Raw genomic sequence first — 10,401 nt, forward strand, 5'->3', positions numbered from 1 at the left:
GGTATTTAAAGTCCTCCAGCCTAAAGCAGTACAAAAAACACAGTAAGGAAGAATTGTCTCTTTGCTTTTAAAAAATAAATTACTATTTAAAGAGATACCCTCAGTGCTGACTGTACTTCCTTTGAATAGGCCTTCTCCTTTGCTGAGAGACAAAGTCTATTTTTTTCAAGTACTTTACACAGGACAACCTACCTTCCTTCCCTATGTCAGTAGTGCTGTGACATTATATTTGCTTACTCCATGAATTTATGCAGATAGACATTCTCATTGAACCAAAGTTTCAAAGTTTAGCAAAATGTTCTCTGATGAGGACCACAGCTGCCACCTGGTAGGCTTCAAAGCAGTGTTACAGCAAACACACTCAAGGATATTCTACCATTCAGATATAGTAGACTTAAAATATTCAGTTACTCTGAATGCACAAAGGCCCAAGATTTTGAAAAACAACTGGAAAATAGTGTCTCTGTACGCTGTGAGTGCTTAAATATTTTTAACACTTGAAGGCAGGCAATAATGTTCAACTTGTAATGCTATTAAATCTTGAAATCATACTTCAGTAATGACAGAACATCAACAGACTCCAGAAGCAAAAGATTTTGGTTTCTGACAGCAGAACTCTGGACACCTGTTACTGTTTCCTGGCTCACAGAAGAGAGGTCATTTATATTTTATTTCTGTTTTGTTAAACCCAAGACTATTTAGATTGCTTTTAAATAGCATCCAAACAGATTGCATCATTGCACAAATTGAACAGAAAGTGTTTGTAATGATAGAAGACTATTACCCATAGAAGAAAAGTATGAACTAAGATGAAAGCTTTGTTATTATTATAGCCGTGCTTATTTACAAATAATTACACAGGTGATATGCTTATCTAAACACAGAGCTCTTCCCTTAAAACTCCCCTTTTTCCAAAATTATCAAAACTTGCAAGTCCCCTTTTCTCTCCTCTGTCCCTCTCCCAAAATAGTAAGGATCTATCCAAATATGGAACAGTAAATGATTTTAAAGAGACACTTGCAATGCTATGAAGTACAATATTACCACTCAATATGGAGATGCTGTACTTCAGTACTGAACCCAAAAAGCATTTTCTGTAAGCCAAACCCTGTCACAGCATGTTCCAGTTCCTCCCAGAGTGATGCAGGAGGGGAATGGGAGAGGAGGTGTGGAAGAGGAACCAATGCTTAGGTGTATGCACCATTACCAAGAAACTGAGAATTCTCTGTGCTTATCTGAAATACTCTACCCCATCACAGTGGGCCTTTGTCAAGAGACATGAATTCCAGCCAAAAACCAGAAGGGTGATCTTAAAGAAGTTAACTAATAAAACCTGTATTATTTAGCCTGGCAACAAGGTTGTAAATACTTTCAGTAAGTGCTAATACTAAAACATCAACAGAAGAAAATAAAGAGAGGATAGTATTAACACAGTTAGCAGGCAAACAGTTAAGAGAAACTTTCAGGCTGGAAACTAGATGATCCTAAATTTTCAGACATGACATGCTGAAAGAATATCCCAGGAGGACTAAAGAATTAAAAAGGCAAGTATGACATTGTCCTTACAGACAACTACCGAGTTCTGTTGTCCTACTATGGCCACCAGAGAGAGGAGATGCTCATGTGCTCAGGTATAAAAATCTCTTTCGAGGCTCAGTTCCTACAAAACGCTAGTACCCTCCTTTGGACCTTTTGGCTAAGGAAGTAACTAGAACACCATTCTTGCTATAATAACAGGCATCCTCTTTCTCAGAACGTGTAAGAAGTTAGAGAAGACACTGCAAAGAAGCCAACACCTCTATTATCTACAATTTGAGAAGCTTTTCCTGTCTTTCTTGTCCCATTGTACCTACCACTGAAGCTCTGTTATGACTGAAGAGAGAAAACTTGTCCCCACACCTTCTCCTGGCAAAGAGGAGGGGAGGCAGAAGACAGCCCTCCACAAAGCAAGTTATTGCAGTAAGCAGCAAGTTCTAGGATTTAAAAATAAAAAACCACAAACCATACACCACACTTTTGGATAGGGTTAGTCTGTGCAGAGGTTGTTTATCCAGCTTGATCCTTCTATTGCTGTGTCACTCTGTGCCCATATGTTCATGTTTGATATCTGCCACATGGAAGGGGGGGGGGAAGGGGGGAGGGGGGAGGAAACTTGCCAAAGTTAATATATTCCAAAAACCAAACCAGTTATTCCATTTGTGGAAAGAGCTCCATGTAGAACTAGCAGACAAAAAACATAGGAGTCCTATGACAGTGCTGAGAAATATTGTAACTGAGTTGCTAACATTCAACTCAAATGATGTTTCAGAATGGATTACACAACAGAGTCAAAATACTAATTGAACTCTGCTGTTAGATCAATTAGCACTATCACCTGTTATCTGGTTTTGATTTGCCATCTTACTGAGCTACTTTCCAAGTAGCCTGACATCATCTTGCTGAAGAAAAACAATATTGCAAATCTGGGAGTCTAAGGAAGAAACCATTTCTTTGCTGAAGGGGAACAGCTTTTAAATTAAAACACACTACACAATTTGGAAATGCAGAGCAATCTACAGGTCTTACTTGTGATAAAAGTTTAAGATGCTCAAACACCACTAAAATAGGATTTAAATTATTTCAATTAAAATTAGTTAATTAAAATAATAGGACAGATGAGTCCTAATAGGGTTTCCAGTAATAGCAAGGTAGATGTGAAACCAATGAACAGATACCACAAACAGAAGCAACACTAGTTTAGCACAGGCAGACTGCTGAAAACAGGTTGAGGGAGTGTTCCTGATAACACTACAGGTACTACCAGCAAGAATCAGTTTTCATTCAAGTGTGAGATATCAATCTGATATAAACCCAAGATTTCATCTGAATAAAATAAACTAACGAAGAAGTTTTGAAAAACAGATGATAAAATTGTTTATCCATTGACTTGTTACTTAATAGGAATCTACTTTATTTAAACTACAAGAAGAGTTTTAACAGCTTTTGGCCAAGTCTGTGACAGAGGAAAAGCAGGGAATACACTTTACTCCAGGCAACCTCTGGAAGCCATGAAGCATAGCAACAAGTATGGTCACTGCATTGTAGTTTGAAAGCGACAGATTGAGATTACAGGCCTATCACTGCAGTGGAGTCTCACAGGCAACTTTACATTTAGTTTAAGTGTAGTCCCAAAAATTAACTCATCACTACATTCCTATTTACCCCCAGTTTTTAATTATAAAGTTCTCAGGTTCTAGCTTACTTGAGTTCTTCTCCATAAAGCACAATAAAGTTGGAATTTTCAGTGCTCATTCTGTTCCAACTCTGGTTTGATTTGGATAATACATCAAGAACCTTTGAACTATTAAAAAAAAGTATGGCCATAGTGCTCAAATATGTCAACATTAACCACAGGCATTTAAGGTACCATTCCTTCACATCCTAAATTTCACATTTCCTCTTCACAGCTAATCTGAAGAGAGCTCACTCTCTACCCACTCCATGGAGCATTTAAATGTGCAGACTGAGGTGTGCAATGGCATTTCCCTTAACACACTTCTTCCAATTCTAGTTACAAAGTGCTGGTCAAAGTTCTGAGGGGCTGTCAAGAGTCAGGTATCCAGCATGGCTATGTTCATTTGCAAGTCTACAAATATACAGCAGAACTATATCAATTTAAAAACTGCCATGGAGGAAGTTTGACAAACACGTCATTTCCTATCTTACTTCTGGCAAAGGAACGTATCTCTTCTTCTGCCAAGCTTCTTGTAACTGAGTAAGGGAGTGAAAATAATTTCTTTACTCCACAATTTTATGGTATAATCCAAATCTTAATTTTTATTAACTGTCTTTTATTGTGAACTATGATCTGCTAAATATAAAAGGCAGAATATTACCAAAGTAAGATATGGCAGCATCCATTATCATCATATGAACTTGAAAAACACTGTAGAAAAGACTGCAGCACATCTTTAAAGTACAAGCTGCAACACTTGAATTTGTGGCCTAAAGTTTGCCAAAGTTATGCAGCTTCCATGCCCTTCATTAAATGAGATGCAGCTGAAATTGTGTTTTCTCCAGCTGTTTAACTTAAAGATCTCATATGTACCTACCTAGCTATGTAGCTGCTTCTCAGGTGCTGTTCTCTCAGGCTTATTGACACAGCTTATGACTGTCTGCTGTCCTTGTTCAGCTGAGTGATTTCCTACCTTCCCCTCACCCCTGTACAATGGGCGAGTTCATCAAGCCATCACACCTGAAACAACTGCAAAGCTCAAGACAAGTGAGGTTTTAAGGAGAAATTACAGTTTGCAGTCAGTCAGTTGATTATAAATGAAGTGTATCCCCAAAATAAAGAGGAAGAAAACACTCACTCTCTAAGGAAGGCAGAGTTCCAAGTTTAAATTCAGCATACAGCCTATTAACATGCGCCCTCAGTTACTTTCTCCATTTGTCCTCTTTAAATGCACAGCCACATCTCACCTGTGATCAGAAGATTCAGTTACACTGCACACACCTTCCAGGACACTCCCTACACTGAATAAGCTAATTACATAAGGGATTTGACAATTAGAAGACACAGAACATTATTAACTTGGATAAGATGCCATCCTCTAGCCCTTACATTAACCACATCTTACAATATTACCTTGTCCAAAAACACTCATCTACCACATATTCCACAAAGGCATATATAGCGTAAAGAGAGCTTCTCCTCACTAACTGCAGGAGGTAAAGTAAGCAACTAATCATTATACCAGTATCAAGGACATGTAATTCAAGTCCCTTGATGAGTGGGTGGGATGCAGGTGTGTGTTTTTCCTTTTCTTTAGGGCTGGAGGGAAGGGGGAGGAGGGCAGGCATGGGGGATACTGGAGTCCTCCCTGACTAGCATTACTACGCATTGTTTCCATCTTTTCTTTTTAGGTGCCTCAACTCATTTATGTTGCTCCTGATCCTAGAAAAACTCCATGTTTTCAACTCAGAAGATACTATACAAGAGTGCATTTTTTTACTTCCTCGCTTATTTACCTGTACTTTTACATCTAAGCAGTCTTGGACTAGAGCAGAGGTACAGAACAGACCTCAAGCACATAAAAGCCCACACACAGCAAGATCATTTCTCCTGCCCAGAGCTGCTAAGACAAACTAACACAAGCTCAAAGTAAGACAGAAAAGGAGAAAAATGAGGGAGAACAGAAAAGAAAACACATCTAAATCTACACCTAGTTACCTAGGGGCATGAGTTTGTCACAGACCTATTTTTCCTAATAGTTTTACTATCAAAAGCTACACCTGAAAATCAAGGTAAAAACTTAGCTTTTGCTCTGCATTAACAAAAACTGGTATTAACCATGCTTCAAACAGCCAGCCACAAAACTGACAGGTGCACACTGTCAGTATTAACTCTAATGCCCATCTCAGGGCTTGACAGCCTCCTGAAAGTTTAACACTTTTGTTCCCAAAAACACATACATACCTCAGAAAACAAAGAACATATTTGTATTCTCTTATTTCCAGCTTTACAAAAGTCTAGCAACTATGTGCCCTTCTTTACATTAATTATTTGGACTTCATGAAACACAACACAAGTTGTCAGCAACAAGTTGCTCTGAAAGCAGAATAAACATGAAATATACCTTGCCTTTCAGATCTTAAAAAACCCATCTTATTCAAAAAGTACCAGGGACCTCAGCTTCCAATTTCAAACACCAAATTGCTCCCTACAACTCAAGGTTCACATGCCAGAAGATGACTCAGACCCTTTCATACCTTTCATGAAGGTCAGATCTTTGCAGTTCAGCATGTGCACTTTCTTGTGGACACCATCAAAGCAAATCATATAGAAAACACTCAAGAAAATGGGAATTTTCCCCCTCCAGTCCATAAGCCAGCATAGTATTACTATACACTGATAGAATCATTCCAGTTTCTTCTCCAAGAATACCTTTGTATGTTTGTAAGGTTTGAGCATTTTTCTCCTGTGTTATCACTGAAGAAAATGGACCCCTTTTTAGCAGGCTGTAACCAATTAAAAACTACTCAAGGGTATAAGAAGTCAAATGTGAGAAGGGCCAAGTAACTTCCTGAGGTTTCCTAACAGGCCTGTATGAGTCCTTACAAGAGAGGCTCTTCTGGAGCAACTGAGGGCAACCATGGCTTGAACATCATTGCTAGTATTTCTCATGCATCTTTAATATTGAAGTCCAATATTAAACTATCATTATTAACTTTTTTGATAATACACCTAAATTTTCCATTTCTCCCATATGAAAACAATATTTCCATTTTTCCCTACAGAGTTGACCACCTACTGCTCTCAGGGCAGTTTGCTGCCATATTTGTACCAAGTACCATCCTGAGTCAAGTTAGACTGGCAACAGTCAGTACCTTGCAAGACAAGCATCATCACAGACAAGGAGAGTAAAGAGATTGGTTCTGTGTGCTTGAACCCTGGCTGCCAGACAGAACTGAAGGAGAATATGCATATTTACACAGTTGGACTCTACCAACTTGATGGCAGGATTAGGAGAACAATTGCTCCTCAAACTCAACTTCATACTAAAGCAACCATTGCTGGAATCTGAAAGCAGGCAGGAGAAGCCAGTTGACTTAGCCCTGTCCTCCTCAGACACTGTACATTTGATAGGTACCTAAAATTTCTTTGTTTACAGAAGATAACTTTAAAACATGAATTCAGCAATTATTTTATTAAAAAAAGAGATCCTGAGACAAGTGGCTACATATAAGCAATTTTGTCATTACTGCTTATCACTGAGAACTCTGAAAATAGTTTTGCTCCTTGAGAAGCACTTTATTTCATATAAATTGAAAAAAAAATACATCAGTAGGAAAAAAAGTTAATATGACTTTTTTGCAATTACCAACTTCATGTCCTATGTTAAAACTGATCTATGGAAACACTCAGCAAGAAGTTGCTTCATATACTACCATAAATCTGTTGTGATACTATGTAGTGATTAAAATATTAAGAACACATTTAAAATATTACTTCTTCAGAAAACTAAGCATACTCACCCAAAATTAACATGTTACTCTATCAAAAAAAAATCCACTGTGGTACTACTTTCAGTCACTACTGAATGGGGCAGTGACACCTTGATGAAAAGAGTGTAACAGAGTCAACAAAGTGCTTTACACAGAGTGTTATGAGTTTGACAGGTGATGAACAGGACACTGATCACCCAACAGGCCAATGGGAGATCCCAGAAACATCCTGGGTTAAGTTTTTGCCAAAGCCCTAGTTAACCATGTTGTACAACTTCAGTATTTAATTATACTTTGTCACAAAAATTTAGCCTCAGTGTGACAAAAGACAGATCCATGACCAAAAGTGTTCTACATGATGCTTACCAAGTAGTTTATTAGAAAACATAGCACATAGCAGGGCCTACAACTGCAAGATTAACACAGATAGCTGTGAAATTCATTTAGCTGCAAATTAGGTACAAACATGTAGTTTACTTACTAACTTTTCCTACTCCTGCTTCAGCTTCATGACTTAGAAACAAAAGGAATTTAGTCAGGTTATGCTTCTGGACTGCTGCAGGTAAGTAACTGTACTAATCAGTGATGTAAGGATCCACATGGAAATTGATTGTGTCTCCACTGGTGCCATTAAAGACAAATCATCTTATTTCTGCTATGCTGCTGCAGAAGGAATAGTGTTGTTGTCACCTATAGCTTTAGGCCTCAAATTTAGGAATGATTTTATAAGAAAAAGTTTTCATTACAGTTTTTTCCTGTTATATCTACATTCTGGGTTTAAAGACAGTCAAAGTACAACACAAAAAGGAAAACTAAAAATAATTTTAAAAAACCCACAAAAACTTGTGCATGATTCCTGATTAGGAATGACAGCTTTGATTATTTATTTACTGGGAAGATGCAGAATATTTCCCCTAATGGTCACTTTGACCTGAAAAACTTTTGCAAGACATCAAAAGACTCCATTTTCATAAGCACTTACTCAACAGGTTGGCACTCCTACTGAAGTAGATCTGCTATATTAATAAGCAGTAATGTCACACTGAGGATGACCTACTATCTTTCTACTAACAGCTAAGACATGTTTAAGTTCCTACCTATGCAACCATCTGGAGACTGAAGTCTTAAAGGTTGTTAGCTCAAGTTTACTACTCATTTTTCTCAGAAAAACCCTAAGAAAGGGAAAAAAAATCTGATTACCTCTATTTCTTACACAACAATAAGACACACCAAACAATAAAACTTAAAAAACACCTTTGCATTTAAGATCAAAAGAACTGAGCTGCTCACAATCAGCTGCATTTTAGAAATACAGAAACAACCATAAGTTAAAAACATGTATATTACCAAAAACTTTAGGCATAGTTTTCAGAATTTGTTCACCAGCCCTCTGTTTTAAATTTATTAGTTCAGATACAATATATTTTGTTAAAATATCAGCTGCAAAAACTGCAATACAAGTATTTTCATAAATACATTTAACTCCTGTTGATATTTAAGTAGGCTACCAAAAAATAGAAAGATATAGTTATTTTTCCAGCACCTTCATGTCCATTACGGACATTTTTGCATACATAAAATATAACTTGCTTAAAAACTTATAGCTTAACAAAAACCTTAATAAATCTCAGAAACCTCAGAAATCAAATACCAAAAATTTTTTTTTTAAAAATTTAAAAAAAACACCCCAACCCAAACCAGAACCCCAACTCTGTACAATTAGAACTCTAGTTCTGAGAGCAGAAGAGGGAGAACTGAAGAGACTACACCAGAGATAAACAGAAATAATCACAGGAATGCTTGCTAGCTTTTAAAGTCTTACAAAAGTATATCCACAGTGTCAGTTCCCACAAGAAAATCTTGAAAAATTTATTTAAGTGCTCAGAATTCCTCTTCTTTCTCATTATGATACATGTACTTCAAATTTATCAGCTGGTTACTACTCAATTCCTCTTTATGGCAGCCTTTAAAGCACCAGGAAGCTCAAAATTCATATTACACACAACAAAACAGTGGAAGTTAGTCCGAGTTCAGTTTTGCATTACACTGTTAGAAGCTCTGAATCAGTATTATTTCTGCTGAAGAAGGCAGGAAGAAAAGAAAACAACCTGAACTCTTTCTAGAGGAAAAAAAGAATTTAAAATAAAAATTATTACTGGATTGCTACACGTAATAAAAACACTCCCAAAACAAACTACACACTCTCTGAAAGCGTTCCTAAGTTCTATGCCAGACTTACAGAATAAATTTAGGCCAGTACCAAGCACTCATTTCTTCCCCGTGTGTAAATGCGACACAATCAGGCCTCACATGCAGGCCTCTCTCTCCAACACAGGCAGGACCTTTGTTCGATACGTCGATGTTTTTCCCCCAAAGCCCTTGACATAACTTTCCATTCTTTCCCCTATTATTTTCCGGTTCCCCGTCTAGACTTTGGGACTGCCGAGCCGAGCAAACCCCCGCCTGCCGGAGAGCCCGAGCACTCGGAAGGGGGAAGGGGGAACAATAAAAAAGTTGGACACAGGAAGACAGGCCTGCAGGTCTGGCGAGAGCCCCGGCCTCGGTTCCTTCCCTTGCCCGGATCCCCGGGGCAGCAGCCGGGGTCCCAGCGCCACCAGCCCCCTCAAACTTGTGCCACGACCCAGCCCCCCGGGAGAAGGGAAGGAGGAAGAGCCAGGCAGGAAAGGCAGAACCCAGCGTTTGATCAGCCTCCAAGTACGACGCATTATGCAAGCAAACGCAAGGACCAGGCAACTTGCTTCTTGACTGAAAACAAGAAAAACATCAGCTCGAAAACATTTAGCTGCGAAAATAATCCCTTTCGTGGGCAGCCAGCTTTGTGACTCCGACCCCACGGGCGCCTCCGTTTTCTGCCCACCTTCTTCCTCCCCCCAAAAAAGCTTGTGAAATATGGACGTCGGCCGATTGTTTAGCATTTTACCGAGCTGGGCAGGAGGGAAAGAAAAAGAAATTGCTATTTTTTCCTTGAAGATATTCCCTAGCTTCTTTAGAGGGGAACAAAAAAATAAAAGGGGGGTCGGAAAGAAAGGACCACTAAGGAAAAGGGGGCCAAGCGGAGTGGGGGAGGGAAGACAGGGAAGGGCATCGAAATCGGCACGGCAGTGTCAACACTGACACTGCCCTTTTGTATCAGCAGCCACATAGGGCCCGCCGAGGGGCGGCCGCGCTGCCGCCCCCCTCCCCGCCAGGCGGCCCGGGAGAGGCCAGGTGGCTCCCGGCACCCCTTCCCGGGATGGGGGGGCGAGGGATATCCCTGCAGCGGGCTCGGGGATCGCCTGGCCATTTTGTCAGCTCCGTTTCCACCCCTTCCCTGCACGGCGAGGGCCCCATTCCACCCCTCCGGGCCGCCCCATACACTCACCAGCACGGCGCCGCGTCGTTCCCAGCTCCCAT

General features: G+C 39.5%; 1 protein-coding gene across 14 annotated transcripts in view; it reads right to left on the reverse strand.

Annotated features, from left to right (window-relative positions):
* The window catches only part of TRIP12 (thyroid hormone receptor interactor 12), a 79,727-nt gene that overhangs the window by 68,647 nt on the left and 679 nt on the right, over positions 1–10,401 (reverse strand). Inside the window, exon 1 of one of the 14 annotated variants that reach the window (XM_077183898.1) lies at positions 10,370–10,389. The exons of 10 other annotated variants lie outside the window; for them this stretch is intronic. The gene's annotated coding sequence lies outside the window, so the exon portion shown is untranslated. Of the gene's footprint in view, positions 1–1,853; positions 1,958–2,002; positions 2,041–10,369; positions 10,390–10,401 lie in introns of those variants that run through there. 3 more of the 14 variants (XM_054639644.2, XM_054639645.2, XM_054639643.2) reach the window with 3 other exon arrangements.

Source organism: Agelaius phoeniceus, chromosome 10, assembly GCF_051311805.1.
Source record: "Agelaius phoeniceus isolate bAgePho1 chromosome 10, bAgePho1.hap1, whole genome shotgun sequence".
Classification (NCBI taxonomy): Eukaryota; Metazoa; Chordata; class Aves; order Passeriformes; family Icteridae; genus Agelaius; species Agelaius phoeniceus.